Genomic DNA, 23,956 nt, shown 5'->3' with positions numbered 1-23,956 from the left:
ATTTTGAAAAATATATTTTGTAAATATTATGCTCAATGTTCTTAGTGTTTTTTTCTCTAGATTATTTTAGATAATTTATAATTTTTGTTTGTTGGTTTTCTCCCAAAATTCCATAAACCTATGTTTTTTGGTTAGTTTTGTATTTTTTTGAGAAAAAGCTCGATTTTTCTAATATTTTTTGACAAATTGGATTCCTTTTTTTGTTTTTTTTTTTTTTACAGATTTCCCGATTGAATTTTTTGGTTAATCAACAATTAGATATTGGGTATTTTTATTATTTTTAATCATAAATATTGTGTATTTTCGAAAAAGTACAATTTTGAAATTTAGTGCATTATATATTATGAAATGATCGCATTCCACTCAGAGAAGTGCCTAACTCTCGGTATTAAAAAAGCATCGACAAATTCATCACAATATATAATTTTTTATCAAATTTTTATTTACAAAACAATTCATTTTGATTTCTTAAAATTTATTAATTCGATGTGCCTGAATCGGTTCAAGTCCGCCGGTTCACTGGGTTGTTTGTGAACTTATCGGTGACCGACACCCAATCTAGTTTGCTAAACCTTGATAATTAAATGTCATTAGAAAGAAAAAAAAATTTGATTCCCAAAGAAGCAAATGTGGATGTTACTATACTTGAGCGATTTTCCTTGTTAAAGAAGCTAAGAAGATCACTAATTACTTGAGTGTGCAAGTTTCTAGTACCTCTTTAAAAAATATTTAAAAGACACCCAAATTGTCTCTTGCCCAGGGTTAGAACGCTAAACACTCAAGGGGATTTCAATAATTTAAATGAATCAGGAGGCCCCAAATAAATGACTTTAGTATACAAATACTTAAAAATTTATTAAAATACCCCTTTATGTTCATGCTGGAAGGGGTAAATCACTTTTGAATTTTCATTTCAAGCATGTAGCTGCTAAAAAATGTGATTAAAAATCATAAAAGTGCTCTTATTCAAGGTTGAGAGCCCTAGCATACAAGGGCAGGTGAATAATTCTAACCACTTAGGAGGCCCTAACCAAATAATGGGAGTATCCAAAATTAAGGGATGCTTTTGCTTGCTCACGGTTCCCAACCATGAAAGGGATGATTTAGGTTATTTTTTGGAGTATATTTTTAATGTGGTACTAGAGTAAAATGAAAATTTAAAAATACGTGTCGTAATATATATTGAGTCTTTTGACCCTAAGGATTTTGGAAGGAGAAGATTTATTGTGAAAATAAGGAGGGTTCCTTGATTAAAGCGAAAAAGATATGCTGCTCTCGTGAGTGTATATTGTCCATTTGCTCCCTAAGGTAAAACTTGACCTATGAGTATCTTTTAGTCACCAACTTCTGGATATGTAACCTTTTAAACCTAGGGACACAGGTCAAAAAAAATAAATCAATCAATCAATCAAATTTCGCACTCTATGTGCTTGAAAGAAATATAGTCCCAAAGTTAAACGGGAGCCATCCAATCTTTAGAGGGTGTGATCAAGCTGTTGAAGAATTTAGCTTTTATTTTTAGTTTTTAAAATGATCATGTGGTAATTCTTAGGTGGATCCTAAATTTTAGATAAACAAAATATTTCCAATTAAATCGTTTCCCGGAGCAAATTAATGTACAATATGCTCCCATATAAACATACTATAAGCATTCTTGATTAGAAAGACCCACAACTAGTACATTAGGTGCGACCGTGAAACTGTCACGTCAAATCTAGAACCAAGAGTATGGGATAACTCCCTATCCTATCCTTCCCTTCAAGTCCACCATTATCTATTTCTTTTGATTAGCTTTTAAAAACATATTGGAATCAGTTGATCAAGTTGGGATGTGCGGGACCATCCTAGTTCCCTTCGGAAGCAGGTCTCGGCATAATATTTGGTGGAACCAATTAGTTCTATTTGGCTATTTGAATTGGGAAACACCACTACGTATTGGCAATTTCTTGTATAGCTTTTTTTATGTTAAAAATTGTTTAGCTTCAAGATGGGTTTTAATCTTTCTTTATATCCTTCGGATCGCCTTGAATCAAGCAATCCGGTTGAAATCTAAAATCCAATTGTCAAGGAAAGGACCGATTCAAGTCTAGTTCCATTTTATAAGACCTACTTGTATACAGTTTTATGTGCACTCGTAATGTAACAGTTATATAAGAATGGGGTTTCTATGAGTGAGTTGACTCATATTGTATATATGCGAGCTTCCTCTCTAATTTAGTTAAAGATGGATTTTTAATTCAAAATTTTAGAGATTCATGATCTAGGCTAAGATGATCGTGAATATGAAAAATAAAATAAAAATTTCAACATTCAAAATATGATTCTTTTAGGAATATTTTTACCCGTCTATGTTTATTTAGCCTGGTGGAATTTTTATGAGCTCGGACGACTCACAAACAACTTTTCCTTTGCATAATACTTTTACTCAGAGCAAGAAAGATGTGGGAAACATGATCATCCTTTAATTCTAGCTAATTACAACGTTACTGACAAATACAAATTGAAAGTTGTGAAAATCTTAATTTTTATTTGATTTAGTAGATTATAATGAAATTCTGAAGGATCCAAATTAGTGTAGCATAATTATAAGATGGAAAGGTAGACGAGAAGAATGTTCATGTTTGGTACAAGTAGTTTACATTCACATCTCATTAAGTACGAATTTGACGACAATGGGGTATTTATTGATTTTTCAAACTTTGTGACAAACCCAGAACCATCCAATTTCACATCTAATAACTCGGAATGATCACCCCATCTTCTACTGGAAGTCAACAACCACTATTTGGCAGTATAAAATCCTCAATTCACACACATTGAATTTGAATAAGTAGGGCAAGTTTTGGTGTTTCCATGCACTATATCAAGGCAGTGGCAAAAATTATGTATCCAGATATTTTGTCTAGATTTGTTCCAAAGCTTTTTTGGGTTGAAGCAGTTCGCACCACTGCCCACCTAATAAAAGTTATGTCTTCTTCGGTCTTATCTGAGTGCTCACCTTTTGAGACGTTTTTTTTCGCCCCCATAATTACTCTAGCCTTCGTGTTTTTTATTGTACTTGCTTTTTTGTTGCCTGCATCTGAGCGAGATAAATTATCCCCCAAAGCTATGAAGTGTTGTTTTTGGGATATCCTGATTATCAAAAAGGGTATAGGTGCTACGATCCATAAACAAAGAGACTTCGAATATCTAGACATGTTGTATTATGTGAGCACATGCTTTCTTTCTGATTTTGCTTTTCTTATTCGTTTTCTGATAATGATTCATCACCTTCTGCACCTTAGTCTTCAGATTCTATCTTTGAAACAAATTCCCAGGAGGTAGACCATTATGTTGCTACTCCAGATCCTAGTCAAGCACGTGCACTTGTTGATCGTGTACATATGCCTCTTGTGCGCCATAGTACACGTACCTTTGTTCTGCCTTCTCGATTTTTTTGATCTTATTCTTTTTCTGATAATGATTCATCACCTTCTGCACCTTAGTCTTCAGATTCTATCTCTGAAACAAATTCCCAGGAGGTAGACCATTATGTTGCTACTCCATATCCCAATCAAGCACCTGCACTTGCTGATCATGTACATATGCCTCTTGTGCGCCATAGTACACGTATCTTTGTTCTGCCTTCTCGATTTGTTGATTATAAAACCTACTTACCTCGGCATCAAGCCTTTCTTGCCTCCATTCGATTTTATTTTAAAACAAAAACCCACAAACAAGCTGCCAATTAAGTAGAATGGCAGCAAACAATGGCAGAAGAACTAAATGCCTTTGATTGGATGCACGCTTAGGATCTAGTCCCTCTTTCAATAAGAAACACTGCACAGAACAAGATACTATAATTTTACAAGGTCTAAGTTTCCATTATCATCTAACCCCTTCACAAACCACTGACGATGTAGAAAAATAGGCAGGGGCTCGTCATCCCCACTGAATTACCTAAAAAAAAAAAAAATGGTACTGAAAATTCACAAAAATAGCATATCCGTGTGACTGGTTCTGTAAGTCCGGCTTTTGTTTTTCTACTTAAACCACAAAACTCGGCATGAGGCCTATCTTTTTCAAGCCGCATGTTCTGGCTTATGCCAATCAGTTACATGTAAGTTCAGGAAATATGTACCAATTTCTTAAAATTGAGCAAACCCAATAGAAAATGCTTAAAAAATTGTATATTTTAACTCAATTGTGGTCAAATAAACCTCAGAGATGGTACAACAAGTGACGTGTCCAAGCCACCGCTGCAGGCTAAAACCACTTTATTAAGATTCCCATGCAATCCTGTCCTCTTGACAGTCACATGTGTGTTTGTCTCATCACTAGTCACTGCCATCTTAATCATTTTAATAACTGCATTAAAACATAAAAGAACAGTTAAGCACTAAATGTGCATAACAATATATTTAAAAAATTTATTTTCAAAATTTTCAAGTATTTATAGATCTGTTCAAATTGTATTAAATTTAATAATAAAAAAAAAAATAGATTTTGAAAGTATCATCGGTCTTTTACGTTAAAACAATTTTTCGAAAACAAAATATAGAGGTGCAACTTACTTCTGCGCACAAGGACATGCTCCCTATTGATCCACCTCCATGAATACTGACGCATAAATCAATCAAAAGTCAAATCCCAACCTAACAACTTATTGTTTGTTTCAAATTCTTCATGATTAAACCATCTATCGAAGCCCGATTAAATTTTCTCGACAAAGTCAAAAGTTTGAAGTGATCGAACCACAAAATCTTTGGATTTTTCACAATCCAAATTCGTAGTTGAGATCCAACACATTCTTTGAATTTTAATAAAGAATTTCTTTGAGGATTTTGATCTAGAAAGAGTTAGGATCTATCCAAACTTGGTACTTAATTTGTTTAGCGACATTTATATAACTTTTAATTTTTTTTCTCTCAGATCATAATTTTTAGGAGGAATTTTAAGAATACAAGCTGTTTATTATAATGTATTGTATGTTTTTTTGTTTCTAATATTGGGTTGCGTTAAGTGGGGTTTAGATAATATTTTAGCAATATTTTTATTTAGTTTAATTTTTTTATCTCTATGTAGGGTTTTTGTTAAAAATTTAAAAAATATCCTATATTTATTGTAAATATATTGTCAACGGACTTCTCTTTTTCCAGGTTTTATTAGGTGGGTTTTAGATACTTTTTACATAATAATTACATTAGTTTAAACATAATAATACATTTGCGTCTAGCTGTTGGTTATAGGCACGCTTGGACAAGACTGGGACTAGGATGGGTGAACTCGAAGGAAGTCCTTGTGTTGCACTTCGAGTAGGGCCATGTCATCCCCACTGATTTCTCCTTATTATATATATATATATATATATATATATATATATTCGCTGCGAGAATTTTTTGTATCTTATATTCATTATTTTCAAAATAGTAGCCTCACACATGACATCTTTTTATTTTCATTTTATTTGTAGGTTCTATTTGCCTTACTTCACTGGCGGGACTGGACAAAACATAATAGGAGGGATAAACTTCTATGTAATATGAAAATTTTATGGTCACCTTAAGGCAAAGGGGTGACCTTGTGCCTGTTTGCCGCTGAAGTGCCATTTTATGGATGTCGAGATTTACTACATCTTATTACATTGTGAAATGATTGTGGGACACTTAGAAAGAAACTGCATTTTCGTTATTCACATCTTTTCAAAAATTTAATCAAAATATGCTACATATTTTATCAAAGTTTTCCATAAATCCACTTATTTTGATTTTTAGAATTGTATGCAATCAGACTATTTACTTTTGATACAAGGATGTCACAATTAGTTACAACCATCCCATGTGAAATTTGATAGCTTGGGTATGTCACAAAGTTCAAGAAATTTTTGTTTGGAGTTTGAGCTTGGTCAATGGATTAAATACAACCATCTAATTTCACATTCAATGGTCAATATCAATTGTGACAAATTTGTACCAAAGATAAATGGTCTCATTATATACTTTTCCTTGTTCAAAATCTCTTTAATTATGCTTTCTGGCTCAATGAGGCCAAAATTGGTCGAACCTATCCAAGTTGGCTGGTTCACTTAGTCGACTGGGACCTAGTAGATGACCTATTAACCTATAACCAGTTTTTTAAACATTGGTTTAGATAATCGTTCCATATCGAATACATGGGCATAGCAAAATTTAAGCCCTGGGTAAAATGATAGGGAAATATTAAAACATGGGTGCAGTTGGAATACAGACGCTTCTGTAGATGTAGAGGTACGGTGCCCTTCAAATTTTATCATGGTATATAAATTTGATGTAAAATATTATTAGGATTATCCCAAGATCTATCTCTATATCTAATTATAAAATTTTAAATTTAAAACATGGTTAAAATCAAGTATATCTATAAATATAAGAAAATCTTGAAAATGGACGGTGTAGATTATACGTTGTAAAGTGCACTATTTTTTAGACTTAAAATCTTTTATTTTACATAGTCATACATCTCGATGTCGAGATGATCAATCAAAAGGTTTTTCAATATTAAAACTACATTTTCCGATGGATTTTTGAGGGGCATCCGTAGTTCTACATTATACGGTAGCATCCTTATAAACTTTTTCCTTAAAAACATTATGCGACATAATGTGTAACTATTGTTTTAGAAAGCAGTCCATTCCAGAATAACTATCTTGAAACAAAAGTCTTCCTGATATGAAACATTGATATTGCAGAAATCATAAAAGAGAGTTTTTCTCAAAACAACTGAGAATTCAAAGGCTGATGAGAGACGGAGAGACTCAATAAATCTTCGAGACAAAGGAAAGTAGTTGGGGATCAGATTCGAGCCTCGCAATCTCGGTCTCAGGTAAACTGATCCAAGCTTCAATGCCATCTCCAAACTTGGTATCCATGAGAACCACTATGTTCTTATAGAATCGGAAGTTCATGGCCATCCATTCCGGCCTTCCCCAACCAAAATCCATTTCATAAATCCCCAATCTACACCAAGTAGTGAATTGGAGCATGTTCTCGATCCCATTGACCCGTGGACTTTGCAACTCCAAATCTCCCTCTTCGTTTCTCTCATCAACTACTCTCATGAGTCGATGAGTAAAAAAGGATTAGAGGAACATAGATATTTGGCGTTAAGTGGTCTACCAAGGAGAGGTTCAAGCGATGCAGGTGAGGAGTGGCAGAGGATGGCTTGATGATGTGGGATCTAAGAACATTGACCTTTAACATCTTTGCCAAGGGGAGCTTTTGATTCATATACATTCACATATGTATATATACTATTGAGTTGACAAGAATCATATGTATATATATATATATAATGGAACCAGCGTCTCTAAAATAGTGTAAGATTATGGGGGAGATCAGCTGGCCAATGTTTAGCCCGATTAATGCTGCCCTTTTGGTGCAAGCACGCTCCATAACCAAAAAAAATAGTGACGGAAGGGGCTCAGCTGGTGGTGATAGGATTCCCACACCGAGTTACCACATCGTGGTATCTATGTTTATCGCTAATACCCCAATTTAACACGTTCAAAATGCGACTCCCTATTGGGCTTGTCTTTTCTACTTAATTACCCAAAAAAAAAAAAAAACAAACAAATAGTGTAAAATAATAGGGGATTTTACCTGGAGTACAAAACACATACACTTTCTCCATCAAAATACCTACTTAGAAGTACTTTTTTAAGGATGAGTTTTGACAATCTCGAATTTTAAAATCTGCTTCAGAATCGTTGTATAAGTATGTTCTTGCAAAACGAATCTTGACTTCTTAAACACACAGAGCAGTATCTTCTAAATTTTAATTCTTAAACACCAGATCATCTATAATTTGAAAGGTTAATGTTCAATCTTAGGACATTATTTTTGTCTACCAAAAGTAGTGTATAGAATATTGTTTTGGAAAGTACACAAAGAGGCCATTACCTTTAATATAGGGAGGTCACAATCACTTTTATCCATCAGATTTCAAATCCGGTGGTTGTGTGTGTGTCATTGACTAAACTCAAAATTCAAAAAAAATAAGGCCATCAAATTTTAATTCAGTCATTCTTCTTGTACTCGAGTTTCACTTTGACTCAAGCATTAAGAAGGAGCCAACTACGGGGTTCACCTCCAAAGAACAATACAAAATCATAAATGAAAAAGATAATCAAAATAGAGTGGGGTGAACAATCACTCCTCACAATAGCCAAATAGGGTATTCACGCGTCATACTTCCAAAGGAATTAACGTAGAATGAATACCATAACTTATTCCATTAACGGGGAAAGCCTTATGAGTTTATCCATCCCAACCAAAGATTGAGGGATTAGGAAACCGAGAGTGATTCATAGGAAGAAAATCAAGGTCCAAGTGGAGTAGTTCAAAAGAAAAATCAAATAGAATTCAACGATCATTGTCAGAGAGATATTGGATGCCAACCTGAGGCAAGGAAAATCTGAGGGTAACCAATAATAGAACCTTTAAGCCTCTTGAAGAAGGAAAAGATGATCGAATTCCTACATAGTCCTTGGATGAAGTACCACAAAAGAGAAACAAAAAAAAAGAGCTCCACCGACTCATTTACTTCGCCTCTTCCTTCGTCATCTTCATCTTCATCTTCTTCTTCTCAAATAAAAAATAAAAATCTGCTAGGTTGAAAATCTGAATGGAACCCCAAGCGTTGAGAAAAAATATCACCGGGCTTAATACCTAAAAGGAACAACAGGGCGATAAAACAAAAAAAAAATTCCGAAAGGAACCCCAAGTGTTAGAAAAAAAGCTACGGGGCTGAATAGCCAAAAGGGAGCCCGGGGCAATGAAAAAAAAAAGTTATATCTCTTTTCCATCTCTTCTTTAAAGTCTTTTTTCTCTCTAAACATCTTCTCATCCCTTTTCTTGTATCCAAATGGTGGCAAAAGAAAAATCAATGAGCATATAGTGAAGGACCTTGATCATCTGGACTTGGAAAGGTAAGTGGGGAGGAACAAAACTGCAAATCCACATAAATTTTGAGTACTCAGGGGCAATATCTTGTATTAACTGAGACATTGGTTTACTCGACAACTTCATAGAATTCTCCTTTGAATTGAACTATAAGAGCCATGGTTGGAACATAAAGGAATACTTGATGATTCCTTGTTCCAAAGACCCAATCAAGAACCCAACAAGCTCATGTCTTCGAAAAAAATAGTAATAAAGAAAATGGGCAACACGGTGTTGGATAAGCTCACTGCAGCAATATAGGATAAGTGAGGATAAATACACATACTTAAGGTCCATTAATAATTGGACAACCGACAGATCTACCGCTTAGACCACAATACATCATTACAACTATAATCCAGCAAAATAAGAAACTCAATGTAGGAAAATCAATATTTTGTAATCCACAAATAGGAAATTTAATATCTTGCTACTATAATCGTCAACATGTGGGTATAATTGATGAATGTCGGGTTTCTTAAGAGTTCAGCTGATTATAAAAAAGGGATCTTTAGGTGCAATAGTTGTACTCATTTATGTTAATCATATTATCATTACAGGTAATATTTAAGAAAGAATCATGAAACTTAAAAATTATCTTCACAAGAAATTTGACATCAAGGACCTTGGTCAACTAAAGTATTTTCTCGACATTAAAGTAGCACAATAAAAAGATGGACTCTTCATTTCTCAAAAGAAATATGTCCTATACCTGTTGAAAGAAACTGATAAACGGGGAGTCAAACTCGTTAACCTCCCTGTTGATATTAATTGCAAGTATAATTCAACAAATGGTAATCTCTTGAAGATGTGGGTTGTTTTCAGAGACTTATAGGCAGAATGATTTATTTGATTGTGACACGACAAGATATAATATATGTAGTTAGCCTTGTGTGCCAATTTATGCGTGCTCCTAGATCATATCATATAGTGGTTGTCAATAGGATTATCATATATCTTAAATTGTCACCCGACATAATCATTTAGATGAAACAGAATGTCCACATTAATATGACTAGTTATTCTGATGTTGACATGGCAGGTAGTCCAATTGACAGGAGGCCTACTACTGGCCATTTGTATATTGATCAAAGAAACCTTAATTAATTTGAAAAGAAAAAAGAAAACTTAATTACTTTGAAAAGCAAAAAAAAATATAGTTGCTCTATCCAGTGCAGAGGCCGAATACAAAGCTATGACTTCAACTATAAGTGAATTAATATGGCTAAAATCACTATTTTGAGATATGAGGTTCCCAACGGTCAATCCAATGGAGATGTTATGTAATAATCGCCTCCAATCCAGTCTTTAATGAAAGAACCAAGCATATAGAAGTTGACTTACACTTTGTGAGAGAAAATATTTAGTGAAAAAGTATTAGCACTCTTTATGTTCGAATTGAAGACCAATTTGCAGACATGTTTACCAAAACTATTGCAAGTGCAAAAGTCCAACTACTGTCCAAGTTGGGCATCGTAGATATACCCACCAATTTGAAGGGGAGTGTTGACGTTAATACTAGCAAGATATTAAGTTTCCAATCTTGTGGATTACAATATATTGAGTTTCCTATTTTGTTTCATAGTTGTAATGAGATTTGTTTTCTAAAAGACATGATTCATAACTTTATAGATCTATGGTAAACCAGAGTAATCCTATGAATGAGAAACTGATTTACCCTCCATGAAGGTAGGCACCATTAATGAACCATGTATATGTCTTGTTGATATTTTTCTCTCTCGCTTGTCATTAATTCTTTTATTGCAAAATATACAGCCTCCCTCTTAGACTGCTTCCAACTTCTCCTTGAGATGACTAACACGTTCTTGAATTTTAGCTATGAGGCAACCTGCCATGGCCATGGTACTGCATTGTGATACCATTTATCACGAGGATAGTTTTTCATGATCAAATCCGTACGAATCTTGCGAAAGTCGAATTTGGAGCAGCGAATGGAGAACTTCCATAAAAAGCGTAACATATATAAAAAAAAAGTCCAAACTCATTTATTTATTTTAAGGGTAAATCAGTAGAAGGCCTCTTACCCATATTTTGCATTAATCGATAAAATTAATTGATTACCCGGGTTTATTAGAATCGCACAAAACCGTTCATATCAGTTATCGTGTAGGCAAGGGGTTATAAAGCCTCAAGAATCCAAAGCCTACGCAGGCAAATATAGAGCGTACAGGCTGACTTGCCGGAGTCAGCATGAGACCCAAGCAGATACCGACGTGTTTCAAACTTACTGAGGCGATTCTACATCGAATCGGCAAAACAAGCGTTCTTGGCATAACTGCCATAATCGTGTAACAAACCAAAACATACGTAATGTCTAGGATAACCTTATTTCAACTTTCTGGTACAATGCCAGTTTTTTTTCCATGCATACATATTGATTTTCGATGGCCAGCTAAAGCACCATTTGGCCCCTTATTTTTCTCTCGATTCTATAATCGTAGTTTAGGAAACAAAGACTCAACCATGGGGCTCGGCCCTAGGCTGAGACGAGTAACTCAGACTACGTTACTTTGCCTATGTCGGATGAACTCAAACCAAGCCAAAAAGGGTTAAAAAATATATATTAAAAATCATTAAAAATTAAAAATATGTTTGAAGTGAAATTAAACAAAACACATTTAAATGAGGTTAAAAAAGTAGTCAGATTTTGAAAAATATCAATTTGTGACAGGGGTACTTGAAAAATAATCCAAAAAGAAAGAAAAATGTAAAAAGAAAGATTATTGGCCAAAAAAAACATATTCCAACTACATTTCTTGTTTTTTGGGTTATTTTCTATTTTATTTTCTTTCAGATCCCTGAGTCCGCCATCCAACTCGGTTGACTCGGACACACCAAGGTCGCCAAGGCAGATTCATCCAGGGAGCCCGCATTGGATTGCCCGAAGTATCTGCCACTGTATGACATACCAATCTCATGCACTAGAGAAAGTCTTCTAAGCAAGTCTTCTACGGGTATTGATGAAATAAGAAAACCCTCAATGAGGGAATCCTGCGATTCATATCATGTGGAGTTTGCATCCATGTCATGTTCATGTGAAGAAAGTAAATTTGCATTTGAGCGGTGATAATTTATTTGCTAAGTTAGGGTGGAAAAATATTAAAAATTAAAAATAAACAATTTGAATACCACACCCGGGCGCAAAGGCCGGAAGGTTTGCTCTTCCTTTTTTTTTAAATTTTTAATTATTTAAATTTTTTTTTTTTTGGTTGTCTTTCTTCCTTGAATGTTACACAATGGGAAATCCCTCTTTGGAGCTTCAGTCACAAAGCTCCACAAGTGGCATCACCGACTTGTACAACACATTTATATCTGACTGCTATTCATCGATCTAAATGGACGGTGGAAAGCTTTAGTTATAAACTTACCTTCAAACAATCTCCCAATAAAATAAAATAAAATCCTACACTTCAAACTGTTTTATTTTTTAATTTGTTAAACAAATCATTTTAAACTTGAAATTTGGGGAATGCCCAATTATTAGAGGTTCGCAGCTACTAAAAGTAAAAATATTTGTCGTAAATAAAATAACAAAAAAATCCCGGCAAATTATGCAGGTATTTTGGTCGATTTTTTTATGGAAGTAGTCGGTTTACGATGCTCCCGTGGGAGCGTACTGCACATTTACTCCCTGACGCAAAAGTATTATTTGGGACAATTTTTTTGGAAAAATACAAGAAAAAACTTCAAAACTATATTTTTTATGCAACTTATGTCCAACCAAACTTTTTCTCTCACTTTTTTTTCCAAAATATACTTTCTATACAAAAACCGCCCAACCAAATTAAAAATAAAAAATGCCCAAACTACTCTCTATTACTTTTACCTTACCCATGCCTCTCTTTCCTCTATCCCACCAAAATCGGGGCCCCGGCACTGTGTAAGTGCCGTCCAGCAGTAGCGCTTCGGAACTGTGTAAAGTTCGGTTCGACAGTAGGGCTCCGACACTATGTAAAGTATGGTCCCGTAGTAGGGTTCCGGCACTGTGTAAAGTGTCGTCAGACAATTGAAAAGGGGTGTTCCGGCAGTTGCAAAGGGCGGTCCGGTGAGCTCCGGCAATGTGATGGTGCGCTCCGGCAATGGGGTACTGGGTCCAAAACTAAACATCAAATCTATCCAAAATGACTTTTGTGTATGTTAAGGGCATTTTCGTCTTTAAAAAAATAAACATTTACCTTGGGGGTATTTGCATTGAATGTTTGTTTTGGAAAAAAAAGTGAGAGAAAAAGTTGAGTTGGGGGTAAGTTGCATAGAAAGTATAGTCTAGGGGGTTTTTTATAAGTTCTCTAATTTTTTAGTACGAAGTGGACCACCTAAGAATTACTAAATGATTATTTAAAAAAAAAAAAAACAAATGAATTTGAGTTTTCTGAAACTTAGATCTTGCTCTTTAAAAATTGTAGGGTCTTTTTTCAATCTTACTATTTAGAGATTTCATTATTATTAATTTTTGTAACACGGTTAATATACCAGTTGAAGAGGTCACATTTACAAAACTTAGATTCCTAGAAGTACTCCTGCATTGGATTTTACCACACGGAGAGAACAAAATCTTTGTGCTTTTAATTGAGGGAAAGGATTATATAAAGATGAGGCCCTAAACAATCAAATTAAGTTGCATCTCAAAAACTTATTAGAATAGAAGAGGTTATTTCAATGCTGAAAAGCCCTCAAATTTGATAGCCTCTACCTCAAGATTTGACATAAGAAAATGTAGATTTTAAGTCTTAGAAATAATGCATCGTGTAATGCATTATCTAGACCGTCAATTTTTAAGTGTTCAGATATCTGCTCAAGCTACACTATTTTTAAGTAATTAAATTTTGTTATTAGAGATGAAGATAAATTTTCACGCTATCATAAAAATTGATGATACTGAATCAAAATATTTCGATACTATTTAAATGAGCGACTTAATTTTATTGTCTAGGACCCCAATCTTATGCAAACCGCACCTTTTATTGAGTATGCCTCTTATGAGTGCAATAGCTCAAAATAATTCATAAAATAAAAAAGGATGAGGTTTTTATATGTTCTTGGCTTTATTGTAACAAAATAAAACCTCAAATCCTCATCCAAAAAGCACTTTCAGAACTGTAATTCTCAACGATGGCTCTAAAATCAATATTCAATACTGACAATGAAATTCTAAATTTAAAAAGCGGTACAAATCATTCTGACCTTTGAAAACTTATTTTTTGGGCGAAATGGAGAATCTAGATAATTTATTATAATAACTATATTTTTAGAGCTTGAAACTTTTTTTTTACCACCATAATATTCAAGCCAAGATGATTGATGTATATGTTTTCTAATGCTTGAATTACAATTTTTTATGGATGAGTTTTCTATAAGGTCTAGGCTTTATATAAACAAAATAATGCCTCACCTCAAATCCTTGTCCAGAAAGACTTTCAGCGACAAAAATATTTATGATAGCTCTAAAATCAATTTCCAACATCGAAATTAAAATTTGAAACTCAAAAACTTGTACAGATCTTGCCGATCTATGAACACTTATTTTTAACGAAAAACAAATGGCCTCGATAATGTGCTACAATATACATTATTTTTAGAGCTTGAAATCCAATTTGTTTTAACAACCATAATGTCCAAGTCGAGATAATCATTGTAAAGGTTTTCCAATGCTTGACTTGCAATTTTGAATGAATTATAAGGTGGGGATTTCTTATTTTGATATCAAACTATTTTACAATTTTTATGTTACTTACCAAACCATTTTCCAATAAACAAAATGAAAAAATATGTACTTTGACCCATCCAAGGTATGATCAAATTACGACATTATGAAATGGGCAAGCTTTCTATGCTTCCCCTACAACATAAAACTTGTATGCTTCCCCTTATCCAATTGTCCATTTTGAATGGAGGGCAAAGATTGCCCAATCATAATGCCATGACTCTACTCTATTTTATTTTTATTTTTTTATAGAAAATATTTTGATGCTAAATTTTGGGCATCCAACCCTCTATTAAACTCGCACATGTAAGAAGTATAAAAAAAATATTCTCAATAAAATAAAATTACCAAAATATCCCTGAAAGTTTAAAAAGGTATTTTGGTAATTTTATTTTATTGAAAAGTTATCTTTAAATATTTTTTATAGGTGCGCCCCAATGAGAAGATGGCACGTACTAAATTTCATATTCATATAATTTTATTAAAAAATTAAAAATAAAATGCTCTGATCTATCGGATCTAAGATCAAACGATGAATAACTCACTTGATCAAAATTGAACGGCTAGATAACAGGAGAAGCATAGATCTATATGCTGTAGGGGAAGTATAATGAAACACTTCGCTAGTTTCATGGAACACTTTACAAGTCCAGAAGTGGAGTCATGTAGGACAGCTGGTGATAATATTTGCCCAATTTAGAAGGACATAACATGTGATCGGTTCATTCTCTACGGTATTGACCCACAATTTAACGTTATTTTGTAGGGAGTTGACGAGGGCGGCATTATATCTCGCGAAGTCCTCGTGTATTAAAGATTGGGAAAAGTTTTTATGGAGCGGAGACTCTAAACAATTAACTTAGAACCTACTTCAAAAACATCACTAAAAAAGGTTGTTTTGATACTCAAATTTATCATTTTGATACCAAGATGTATGGACATGAGAAAAAAATGAATTTCAACTTTTGAAAATAGTGTATTTTGTAATGCAGTTTTGGACTGTCAATTTTCAAGATTTTTAAGTTTTCATAGATCTACTTGATCTACACTATTTTTGAAGCTTTAAACTTTATAAATAGAAATAAAAATATATTTTAAAGTTATCACAAAGATTTCTAATATTGAAACCACATTTATGGATAAAAGTAGCTCCAATTTGATTGTTTAGAGACTAGGCTCTATACAAAGCTCACCTCATCGTATGAAGTCAGTCTCCTATTTGGACGGCTGCACTTATAAAATAGGATGGGATTTCTGCATATGCACACTCCCACTAATTTATCGTAAGAATAGATTTTTAATCCAAAATTTTGGGATTCATGACCTACGTTAACATGACCATAAATATTAAATATTTGTACACCGTCTAATTTCATTTTAGCCACTTGGGTTCGGTACGCTCTTGAACCACGCAACAGACCATATAAAATTGAAGGAGAGCGGAAATGATGGAGAAAAGACAAATTAGGGAGCCTTGCTCTAGTGTATTTTTTTTTTCTTTCTTTCTTTTTTTTCTTTTTTTTTTAATAACTTTTTTTTTTCTTTTAACAAACGCAATGATCTTTATTGATTATGGAAAGTACATCAGAAAATAACAACTACGAGGGCAAAATAAGAATGTGATCAGTGTAAACCCCATTTTTAGGAATCTGCCATGTCATTGGCTTTGCTATAAACATAATGAAAAGCAACTACCTGACTCTGACAATATCCATCATTTCGAGCCAATACTTCCTTAAGAACAATAGATGACTCCATTTTCCAGAGCACCCATTAATCACATTCAAAGAGTCTTCTTCTACCGGCCAACCTAAATTAGCACAACGATCCTTCAAAACCTTTTGCAATGTAATACCACTAACATCTCAGCACAATTTGCCGTAGCAATGCCATAAGGATCATAAAAGGAGAAAATTTCTATGCCTCTCGAATCGCTTACCACTCCACCAAAACCAGTAAGGCCTGAATTAGCCATAGAACTCCTATCAAAATTAAGCTTAACACAACCATGAAGAGGAGTTATCCATCTCCCTAGAGGTCTAATTTTCAACAATGGCTGAAAAATCAGGGAGTGAAGGCTAAAGAGAATATCAGTTTTTGACACCCCAATACCTTATTTAGTATTGGATAACCGGAACCGCACATTAAGTGAAAACTTTTACCTAATACAAACAAGCTCTAAATGTACACCTTCGAACGTTCTCCTCTTCCTTTCCAGCCAAACTTCCCATAAAATTGATACCCTATAGATCTTCCAAATAATTACTGCTTTATTTGGCAAAGTAGGAATTGATAGTTAATAAAAAATAATTGTATGCCTTTGAGGCAAAGAAAGAGGGCGCCCTACTAGTTGAAAATCCCATATCCACAAACTGAATGTGAATTTACAATGAATAAACATTTGGTCCCCACTCTCTTCATCGTCTTTGCACAAACTACATATATTGACAATATGCCTACCCCGTCTTCTCAAGTTACCTACTGTCAATAGTTTGTCCTGCCACATAGCCCAAAGGAAACATTGCATTTTATGAGGAATTCTCCACTTCCAAAATGAATTGAGATTAGATTGCTCCCATCTCAATTTATCACGAAAAAAGATATGATAAACAAATCTCACCGAGAAGGCCCCATCAGATGTTAGCTCCCATACTACTTCCTCTACTTGATTATGAGAAACATACACTTTAGACAACTCTTCCATAAGATTAGAAAATTATGTAATCAGCAAATCCGGTAATCTGTTATAAATGAACTGAATGTCCCAATTTACCCGCTGCATTTCACCCTCAAATAGCTCACAACCTTTCAAATTCTCGTTTACAGCCTTTTTGTAGAGGACCTGAAACCAGATCTTTAAGACAATATCACCCAACTATTTATGATTCCAAAAGTCTATCATAGCACCATTTCCGACTTCCCACCAAATATTACACACTACCACATTCTTATTGAGATAAATACCCTTCCAAATCTACGATTGGGCTCATCCACCTCGTCCTTTACCCATGTATCCTGCATGAATTTTACAATTTTTCAAATTTTAGGGTTGCCTCTAGTTTAACATGCTAATCCTATGTTCTAGAAACTAACGATTGATGATCTTGGCATGGAGGCGCCATGTAGTATGAAGGTTTCTAGTCTTGGAACTTATTTATTATGTATAGAAAATTGAGATAAAATTCCTTAATTTAACTATACTTAAAAAAATGATATTAGTTTTATAGTTTAGCTGATATCTCTTTTGATGGTGGTTTCCTCTGTCCAAAATTTTCCTGTTTGAGAACTCCAACTTCTCAATCAGGGACAAGTCACTTTTTGGCAGTTTTGAAACATGAATTAGTTTAGAACTTGAATGTTCCAGACCAGCTCACATGTCTGTTATTTATTCAACACTGGTCCAGAGTTTGCTATCGTGCAATGGTAAGTTTAGAACAGAGTTAAAAAAAAGAAAAAGCAAAAAAAGGAATAGGTATATCAGGTCAAATAAGGAAGTACTCTAGTTTGGAACTTCGAGTTTCAAATCGTGGTATTTATAAAAAATTAAAAAAAGAAGAAGAAAAATTAAAAAAAAATTAGAAATTTACATAAACAATGAAAATGGGAGAAGTTTTTTTAGTGGAAATCTTATTCTAAATATTTGAACGGCTCCATGTAGTTAACTTAGTAGGCCAGGAAACCAAATGTTAAGAGAATTATTGGAATGCAGACCTCTCTACTAATACTTTAAAAGATAGATTTTTTTTGGGGGGCATGTAACTTCTCGAATACCTCCTCACCTCTCTATGAAAAGTGCTCCAACCAAGAAACCCTAACTGCATATTCCCTCCAGGAGAAATTAAGAACTCTCAGGTCAATTATTGAGGTTAATGATTTGTGATGTGCACTATCATCTTGGTTCTAGTAATCAAATGAGAGAGAGAATTTAGGGGGTCGAATTGAACATTCGACATGCAAAAGAGAATATTTGGTTTAAAAACAAAGCAAAAAGATCAGGTCTATAAAAAGTATGTAATCTCCATCTGATTGTTGTATACAGTGTTTTTCTTATCATTTCTAGTGCCTTAGGAGTTAGGACACGAACTTCTGTAACAATATATAACAAGATGTATACTTGGTTGAGAGCGGGCAACCTAAAGATTGCAACATGGACGTCCTTTTTTTGTTTTTTTTTGGTTTGATAAATCAGCTAGCAAAGTTTCCAATCATTAACGGGCCCCTTAGTTTGAATGGTACTATTTTATTCAGCGAGTGATTGAAGGAGAGAGGGAGATCATATCCAAACATTTGCAACAGTGTGAATTTTTCCATGTTTCACACAGTTATCTAATGGTGATGACTCTTGTAGTTAGAAAAAAAAATAGTGCTGATTGTTTACCTTTTCCTTAATGATGATTCCACATCATGCTACTCTTTCATGCTAATCATTAAAAAAATGATCAACATCTCTTTAAAAGAAACCTGATTAAGAACACTGACATCAACATGGACCTCTTCTTAAGATGAATTCTCCAAATACCAGATCTTACCATTTCGAATAATGTAATCCCAGTTGGGTAATTACCTTATAAATAAAATATTATAACAATTTTCAAAGAAAAGTAATGAATTTTCCGAATAATTAAAACGTGCCGACCAAATTTATGAGGACTGCATTTCGAAAGATGGCGGGTGTCTAATTGAGCCTTGCCAAGTATCTATGTTGAGTAGGTAATTGTATTTTCTTCTTCCTTATTTTAATTTTTTATTGTTGTCTATTTATTTATGTATTAACAGCACTAGACGTAATAAGCGATAATCAGTAAAACCCATTCATTTTCTGCCTATGTTCGTCTTACAGCTAATGTATTTGATCGGTTGATTGGAATAAGATTAAACCTGCGGTGAGGCATCACATGCCCGGCCTCGTAGCCCTCAAGTAACCCTGACTCCATAAAAAAACAATGCCCTCTATTTAGACAAGGACCCACTTTCTATGCGGCCATCCCGCATATTGTAGAAATGCATGATTGGAAATAAGTATATTTTTTAAATATAATTTTATTTTAATTTTTAGTGAATATATAATATTTAACATGAAGATCATGAAAAAAAATAAAAAATTGACTATTAGAAATAATAATTATATTAAAAAAATATTTTGACTGTTAATTTCAGTCGTTTTAAGATGAATCACATATTTGCATCTATCTTTAAGATGAATGTTTTATACCTCTAGACCCCACATTGCAGAAATGTGGTCTAGCGTGCCTGAACAATTTTCCTTTAGATAAAGAAGTTGAAACCGACAAAGTTTTCTAGGGTCCTGCTTATGTTTAGGGCGTGCTTGGCTTGCTTTGTGGCGACCCGGGCCTAGCCTGACCTGTCCTAGGATCACATTTTGTTACCCAATGTTCAATGCTTAGTTTTTCAAGACCAGGCCGGTCGGGCCAGGGTAGACGTCGACCCAAAAGACACGTAAAAAGGGCCACAAAGGAATCGTTACCTTAGAGAGGAATTTTGTTGAAAGCTCTTACGAGCAGACAAACCTTGTTGAAAGCCATAGTGAGAAATTTTCTATCTTATGATGGCATCTGAACTAGTTTCTCTTGCATCAGGCATCTGTATATGTAATTGCATCACCAACCTATAGTTGTAATCAGTTGAAACTCATTCTTCTCATAATTCAAATAAAACTTACGCCAAGGGAACTAATAAAAAACGATACTTTTTTATAATTCTTCTCATAATTCAAAAAAAAAAAGATTTTGAATTTCTAAACACTTAAGCTTTGACAACCCCAAGGTTAGAGTGTTCAATCTTGTAACGTTTTCTCGGCTGGGTCCACTCAGACTTGTCCCCTTTGGTTAGACGAGTACCCATATGCAACTTGTGGTATGTAAGAAAAATAAAAAAAATTCATAAAAACTTGTGGTTAGACGAGTACCCATATGCAATTTGTGGTATGTAAGAAAAATAAAAAAATTCATAAAAATAAATAAAAATAGGTAGTTGATATATAAAATTCTTTTATGTATTTCTCGCAAATATTAGTGAGTTTTTCTTAACATATGCCCGATTTTTTTGTTTTCCTATTTTTTGGGATTTTTAAAATATCTCCAACTGTAAATCAAGTTTTCTAATTGTATTTCTGAAGACGTTTTTTGAGCCCATTTGGTTTCTAGTTTTGTTTTCTATTTAATAATTTATTTTTTTATTTTATTTTAATTTTTTCATTTATTTTTATTTTGATATAGCTACATCCATTTGCTTATTATTTTCTTTTTGAAGGGAGGAGATTGTAGCATGTGATTGCTTGATTTTGTAGTTCGGGTGGTATTTCTCCAACCCAACTCTGCTAACTGCTAAGCCATGCTGCCAAAAGCCAATATTCACTGCTTTCTATCTTATTTTCACTGGATTAAATGTTTGTTTCTCTGTCTTGTATTTGTGGTATTGGCAGGATATGATCGGTGGGGGAACTGAAACATCATACGTTAGGCTATGTCGGAGCTCATCAGGAACCCGAGAATAATGAGGAAAGCTCAAGAAGAACTCAGAAACACAATTGGGGAAAAACCAATGGTCGAAGAGAGTGATTTACCTTAATTGACCTACCTCAAATGCATCATTAAGGAAATCTTTAGGTTCCATACCCAGATTCCTATTATAGCCCGAGTTTCACGCGAGGATTGCATAATTGGTGGCTACCATGTACCAGCTGGAACAAGGGTTATGGTGAATGCTTGGGGAATAGGAAGAAGTGCAAAAATCTGGGAAAATCCAGATCAATTTATACCAGAGAGATTTGAGAAAAGCACAATTGATTTCAAAGGCCAAGATTTTGAACTCATACCATTTGGTGCAGGGCGAAGGGGTTGCCCTGGCATATCATACGCAAACTCAGTGATCGAAATTGTTCTCGCTCAACTTTTGTTTCATTTTGATTGGGAGCTTCCAAATGGAACCAAGCCAGAGGAACTTGACATGACAGAAAATACTTCAGTAGTGAGACAGAAAAAGTCGGATCTTATTCTAGTTGCAAAGCCTAGATGTCCCCGTTCCAAGCTCCATGTTTCACAATCATCACCATCTGAATCCGGAGATCATTAAGGTAGTAGAAGCCCATTGCTAACTGATGAATGAGACTTCAGAATAAACCATGCTCTGTATCATGCTTCTGGTGGGGATGTAAAATTATTGTTTTGGTTCATTGCGAATTGGCCTGGTCCAGAACATGCATGGAAGTTCCTCAAATATGTTACATGGCTTCTTTTGTGATAATTGAATTGTCCCCATATTTAGAAAGATGGTACATGGCCTTAATGAGTAATTCAATGATATTTATGGTGGTCTTAAATTTGACTTCTATAAACGTTACTAATAAGGACATTTATGAGGAGGACAAACGGGGGTGGTGCTGTAATATTCCTATGAAAATAAAATAAGAAAAGGATTTCTCTTCAAATGTTGCGGTATATTTTAAGGGTGTATTTTGAGGGATTGTTTACAAAAAGACCGTTTATCTTTTGTACATAGAGATCAAAATTATTTTTTTTAAGTTTTCATAGATCTGCTCGATCTACACTACTTTTGAAGCTTTAAATCAGTGGTTTAAAAAACAGATCTGAGCGTCAGATCGGGCACCTCAAAAACCCATCCGGATCGGTGAATCGGCAATCCAGATCAGGAGTCGGCCGAATCGGTCAGATTAAGCCTTAAAAAAAATAAAAAAACTCATTATAAATGTTATTTTTTAATAATCCAATAAGCAATATGGGTATTACATTATTAACTTTCATTTTTAATCAATTTGCAAATAATTAAGATATGTTTTCTCTGTATGAACTTATATTAACCATTAAATTTGCATCACATAAAACAAAAACATAGAATTACTATGGATAAAGTATATAATCATATATAGACTACAATAAATAATGGATTTAATCGATGAAAAATGGCCACTAAAATCTCGAATTGGAGGAAAATCTTAATCCACTAAACAAAAAAAAAAAAAACCAAATTATTACGACCTAACTAACTATAATCCAAAATTATTACAACCTATCTAACTATAATATTATATATTGCAACGAAAATTGTTGGTTTATATTTTATTATATAAATAGTAACAAATTTAAAATATTTTATGATATCATTTAATTTAAACTGTATTATTGACAACAGTAAGAAAAATAATATATTACAAGATTTATAATGCAAATAAATAAATAAATAAAATATTTGATTATCAATATAGAAATTATTCGAATGCGCATCAATTTTCGAATAACACTTCAAATTTTCAAGAATATAATTTTTTAAAATTCTATAATAAATTTAATGGAAGAGATTGTTAGAGACAAAAAGATATTTCAAATGTGCATGAATCATTTCTTAAAATTAATATTCCTAAATTTATGTTAAAGCTTACCATATTATAAAAATAAAAATTATAATTAAATCAGTTATTCTTAGTTTGAATAAAAAAATATTTGTTGAATTAAGAAATATCTTTTATTTTTTTTAAAAGAAATACTTTTATTTTTTTTTTGAGATAAAATATGATATTTGTTGTATTACTGTTTTTTTTTTGACAAGAAAAAAAAGAAGGCGTTATATTACCTTTTTTTTTGCTTGTTGTATTACTTTTTATTTTTGTACAAGAAAATAATGTTGTTGGTGACTTTTATTTTTTATACCTTTTATTTTGTTTTCTTGACAAGAAATATTTATTTTATTACCATTTTTTTTACAAGATAAAAAAGAAGATGTATGGTCTTTTTTATTTTTTAGCAAGAAATGCTTGTTGTATTAGTTTTTATTTATTTTTTATTTTTTTGATGATATTATTTTCTTCATTTTTTTTTTTTATGACAAAAGTAAAAACCTATCTAGTTTTTTTTTTATGATATTATTATTATTAATATTATTAATATTATTATTATTATTATTATTTTATGAAGACAAAAAGTGAATTGCACAATTGCGTCCGAAATTCGAGCATGGACATCACACATAGAAACATTGCTGCTAACCACCACAGCCCTTCATGCGCTGCTAAAGAGTCTTCTACAATAATTACTCATATTGAATGACTTTTCAACATAATATCCCTTAGCACAAGTCCCACATCGAAGAATTGGAGAAAGTTTACACAGTATAAATATCTTTACAAATACTCATATTGAATGACTTTTCAACAGAATATCACTTAGCACAAGTCCCACATCGAAGAATTGGAGAAAGTTTACACAGTATAAATATCTTTACAAAAGCTTTAATGTTAGCATGA

General features: G+C 33.3%; 1 long non-coding RNA gene across 1 annotated transcript; it reads right to left on the bottom strand.

Moving 5' to 3' along the window:
• Positions 1 to 21,053: 21,053 nt before the first annotated feature.
• LOC148781802 (uncharacterized) lies at positions 21,054 to 21,734 on the bottom strand. The gene is made up of 2 exons (XR_016057005.1): positions 21,515 to 21,734; positions 21,054 to 21,431 (listed from the first exon to the last, which is right to left on the bottom strand). It is a non-coding gene; the product is annotated as an uncharacterized LOC148781802 (long non-coding RNA).
• Positions 21,735 to 23,956: the final 2,222 nt, after the last annotated feature.

This window comes from Amborella trichopoda, chromosome 6 (genome assembly GCF_054954075.1).
Source record: "Amborella trichopoda isolate Santa Cruz 75 chromosome 6, AtrichopodaSantaCruz75HAP2 v2.0, whole genome shotgun sequence".
NCBI classification, from domain to species: Eukaryota; Viridiplantae; Streptophyta; class Magnoliopsida; order Amborellales; family Amborellaceae; genus Amborella; species Amborella trichopoda.
Note: the sequence above shows the minus strand (reverse complement) of the source record. Positions and strands in the feature narration are given on the sequence as shown.